The sequence below is a fragment of the Erythrolamprus reginae genome, unplaced genomic scaffold (assembly GCF_031021105.1).
Source record: "Erythrolamprus reginae isolate rEryReg1 unplaced genomic scaffold, rEryReg1.hap1 scaffold_215, whole genome shotgun sequence".
NCBI lineage: Eukaryota > Metazoa > Chordata > Lepidosauria > Squamata > Dipsadidae > Erythrolamprus > Erythrolamprus reginae.
In genome coordinates, this window is record NW_027248587.1 from 70,053 (window position 1) to 74,848 (window position 4,796).

Below are 4,796 nucleotides of genomic sequence, written 5' to 3' on the forward strand. Positions count from 1 at the left end.
TCGCGAGTCCGCGTCGCAGCCGGCGCTTTTCGTCGAGGCAGCGCGAGGGCGGCCTCGAGGCCGAGCATTCTCCCAAAAGGCACGCCCACTTTCCTCCCTTCAACCCCCCACCCCCCCCCGGCCGGGAGAATCCCCCTCGAGCCAAGCCAAGAGATACGCCGTCGACGCGCCAAGGGGGGAATGAACCAGTCTCCCGCCGCGCGTGGGAGAAGCAACGTAAAGAGAGTAGCAGTAGTAAGGGGCGGGGCCTCGCCGTTTGGCGCGGGGGGCGGGGCCGCTTCCCGATTGGCCGGCACGGCCTCGAAAGCACTTTGTTTTCTATGCTAATGAGGGCGGGGCAGAGAGGAGTGTGGATATTTACGTGGAGGCGGGAGCCGCCGCCCTTTTCTTTTTTTTTTATCCACATGGGTTTTTTTTTCCTTCCCCCTCCCTCCTCCTCTTGTGATGCCGCCGCCATCATCCTCGCCGCCGCGGTCTCCTCCCCCTCCCTTTCTTGCTTCCCGCCCCTTCCGTGCTTTCTAAGAAGAAGCGGGAGAAGGGGGTGGGGCAGGCGACGGTCGCGGCGGTTGGCTGCGGGGTGAGTTACGGGCTCTTTGCCGACCTCGGCGGGCTTGGCGGCGGGAGCGCGTCGAAGCTTGCCCGGGAAAGAGTATTGTTGGGGGGGGGGGGGTTGGTCGGGCGCATGGCCGGTGAGGGAGTCCGTCCGTCCCTCGGTGCGCGCGCGCGCAAACGGCGGCGCCCCCCGCGCGACGAGGAGTCGGCCGCGCGCGCGGGGGCGGGCGGGGTCGGAATGAGGGAGATTTGAAAAGGCCGCTCGGCGGCAACCGCCGCCTCCTCCCCGGTCGGGCTTGGGAAAGAAGGCGGCGGAGGTAAGTCTGCCGCGCTGTGACGGGTTTGGCGGCCTGGCCTTTCCGACTTGCCTCCCTCAGAACAAAAGCGGCGCTGGCGGGCGGGCACATGGGGCACACTGGGCGAGCGAGCTTTTTCCCCCACGCGGGCGAAGGGAAGCGGGCCAGAGGGGGGCGGAGGGTTTGCGGCCCGAGCCGCGTTGAGAGAAGCGGACCGTGGAAAGAGAAAGCGGGAGGTCATCCGGCCCTCTCCGCGTGGGCTTTTGTTCTGGGAGGGGCGGGGGCGGTCTCGCTTCCCTGGGCCCGCCGGGCCGAGCACCGCACTCTTTTCACCGCCTCCTTTCCCAGGCCCGCTCCCGGCCTTTCCGATGCCTGGTGCCGAACCGCACCCGGGAGTCGGAGCTCCGAAGAGAAAGTGCGAAGTCGCCGGCGGTTTGCGGGGCCGCGGCGGCGGCGGCGCCATGTTGACGAGGGGGGCGGGGCCGGGACATGGCGGCGGCTGCGCGTGCTGAGGCCGATTGTTCCTCACTAGGCCTCGGCCATGTGGGAGCCGCCGGTGCCCGGGCGGCAGTCAGCGGACGGGAATGGGGCGAAGGGGGGAGGCCCTCCCCGGTTGAGGGAAGGTGCGTGTGGGGGGTCCGGGCCTGAGGAGGACGCGAAAAGGAAGTACAAGCCCGGGCCTTGGAACGGCGGGGGTGGAGGGAAAGGCAGCGGGGCGAGGAAAGCGAAGTGCGCTGCGCTGGTTTGCCGTGCTCCTGACCTGCCGCCGCAGCGCCCCCTGGCGCCCATGCCGGCCTTTAGGTCCTGCGCGCAGCACGTGCTGCTCCGGAGAAGCCGCGAGCCCGGCTCGGGGGGCGCCATTGTGTTTTCCCGGCTGCTTCCCGCCACCGGCTCCCCGTTAGCCGGTCGTTTGCTCGGGGCCGCCCCGCGGGCGAATAACTTAACTTTCTTGTTTGTCTTGCCGTTAGGTGGGGCGCCTTCGAAGTTGAAAGGCGGAGAGAAGACGGCGGAGGAGAAAGAAAGAAACTCCGGTTTTCTCCCTCTCCGCGCTAGAGGCTGTTACAAAAGGTCGCCTGGTTTTATCATCTCTACGGCAGCGGAGCGAACAGGACTCGGATTTTTTCGCCCTGCGAGTTCAAGCCACGGAGGTGGAACGCAGGAGTAAGTTTTCACAGCATGTTTTTTGGAATTAACTTGGCTGAAGAGAACTCGGGAGTTGTTCGCCTTGGGGAAAATGTCACTTGGAAGGCAGCATCGGTACAAAAAGAAATAAAAATGTAATATATAAGGGGGATCTCTGCTCTTTCTTTGCCTGTTAGTCACTAGCCCTAACTTTTAAATCTTAAGTGTGCCTGAAACTGCTTTCATTTTTACTTTGAAAGTATTAAATATTGCATTCATGAGCTGGACATCTTTTAATAGATTAAATGTGAAATCTTTCACTATTCATAGGAAAGAATTACTTAGTTAGAAGCAACAGGTGTTGATAAATGTTCAGTTACATGTGATACTATTGTTGAGAATAGGGTAAAGTAACTTACAAAAGGCTGGTGGAAAGGTACTGTGTAAGTGTACTGGTTTAGGCCAGGCCTATAAACGTTAATTTTTAAAAAATTCAAAATGCAGTATTGAGCATTGGTTTATAAATAGAATTTGATAAAGGATGTATGTTCATTTTGCGCTATAACTTTGATCATTTGTTTTAATGAAGCAGTATGGTTAAAACTTTTTAAGTTTGACCATGTAATAGATATCCAGTTCAATGAATTATTCAAGCTTTGCTAGTTAGATCTATAAAACGTTTTGATACTTCTGCTGAAGAAGTTAGATTTTTTTTTTACAATAAGTGATGTGTTTTATGTATATCTATTTGCTTATACTGAAAATTAATGGAAACTTTGATTTTCTTTTTGTCAGGTGAAAAAATGTTTGAAATAAGAAGATCCTGGTCATGTTAGAATAATGTCAAAGTGCTTACAGTGCAGGTAGTGATTTATAGAACCTACTGCAGTGAAGGCACTTGTAGCATTATGCTGGCAAGCGATTCAAAGCATTTGAGAATTTACTCCACAGTGGCTACCACACAATAACTGCTTTTTGTTCTAAGGTGCATCTAGTGCAGATAGTGAAATAGATTAGCATCTACTGCCCTAAGTGCTCCTTCTGGCATAAAAAGTTGTATTTTCTCCCAGTCACTTAACACAAAATAAAATTTAATAGTGTCTTGCAGTCTTCTGTTAGTTTTGCATAGTTGCACTACAGGAAGAATGTAGTTGTGCAAATCTATGCAAAACTGATTGTGGCCTGTTATTATCTTCATGTCTACATTGTGAGTTAATTTAGGCTATCCACAGTACAAGTGATCCTAAATAGCTCCTGTAGCACTAAAGTGCTTATAGTGCAGGTAGTGTTTCATAATCTACTGCATTAAGAGCACTTAAAGTACTACTAGCTAAAAAACTTCAAATCTATCCTGGTTTTCCCTGTTTCTCCTTTTAATGGCTGTTAAACACTGTTCTCTGGTTAGTTTTGCAGGTTTGCATCCAGCTGTATGATACTCTGCTGTGCAAATCCATGCAAAACTGACTGTGGCAGTGAAAAGGCAAGAAAGTATTCTAAGTTGTACCCCTTTCTACACAGGTTGGGATCAGTTGCAATGCTGTATTAAATCTGTGGTATTGCACTTGTCCCGGCCTGTTGAGGTTGGTGGGGCAAGAATCTGCAGCAACTTAAGGCCCCTTCTCAGTTAATTGTTTGGGAGCAGCAGTTGCACTGGTGTAGTGATCAATATAATTTTTTGCATCTAAAATAATTTTGATTAAATGGCATGATACTGTAAGTATTTTTTCTTTCACTGTTGGCAAAATGAACTTTAAACATAGAGCAACCATGTATAACTTAGTGTTTTCAATAAATCACAAGCTTTAATATTAATAAAAAGGTTGTGTTTTGTGATTTTCTGAAATTAAGGGAATGTGTTAATTGCCCCAAAAAGTAGTTGAAGTAATCTACCAAACTGTTTTTCTAGGTCCAGCACAGCATTCTCACCCACATTATCCTTGTAACATTTAAACATTGTCAATAATGCCATCTCTTCAGGTCCTTTAAAAATAAAGTGTAAGATGGAAATTAGCATCTCAGTATATAAATACATAGTGTTGAGACTCCTTATTCTGTGATACTTGAAAATTAGAAATCGTACACTAGAAAAATACTCATCTGAGGAAAATACTGAGGAAAAATTAATTACGGTATTAATTTAGAAGGTCACACAACTCCATAAAGATGCTCAGTGATAATGGATATAAGAACTATAAAACAAAAAAGTACTGTACCTTCATAATTACTGACCTAATCCAAAAAAATTGGATTCACTTTTGAAACCTGGAAGAACATCCAGCCTAACCCGACCTGGGAGAAAAGCTAGATTTTCAGAAATAGCAAACAAACCACATGGATGTTGATGGGGTAATACAAGAGAACATATACTTCTTATGGGTCCTGTCAGATTGCTGGAGGTTCTTTGAGTTAATTATCCTAATATGAATGGACATGGAGTGTAAATTTAATTCCACAAAAGAAAGTAATGCCTTTTAAAAACATTTCCCACGTCCAAAATGATAGCGAAATTCTATGGAAGCTTTTTATTGATTAATTATAAATGAAATTTTGAAAGAGATGGGTTAATACGTCAGATTTAATGAAATACACTTTACTACGCACAGTTTAACTTTGAATCATAACTTAAAAGAGTTAACTTGTAAGTCAAGTCTGATTCTTAAAACAATTTGCATTACATGCCATTGTCCTAAAATTCAACTCTGGAATAGTGTGCTTGATTTTAGAATTTGGACAAGTGCTAGACAGCAGGATGGAATTGGTGATGCCAAGCAGGGTTGGGCCTCATTAGTCCCTGGATTGGAGATAATTATGAAATTCCAAGTCTGG

The 4,796-nt window shown here is 48.3% G+C and overlaps 1 long non-coding RNA gene across 1 annotated transcript; it reads left to right on the plus strand.

Annotated features, from left to right (window-relative positions):
- Nucleotides 1–383: 383 nt before the first annotated feature.
- LOC139156013 (uncharacterized) lies at nt 384–3,788 on the plus strand. Its single transcript, XR_011557166.1, has 3 exons — nt 384–577; nt 1,817–2,009; nt 2,766–3,788. It is a non-coding gene; the product is annotated as an uncharacterized lncRNA (long non-coding RNA).
- The last annotated feature ends 1,008 nt before the right edge of the window (nt 3,789–4,796 follow it).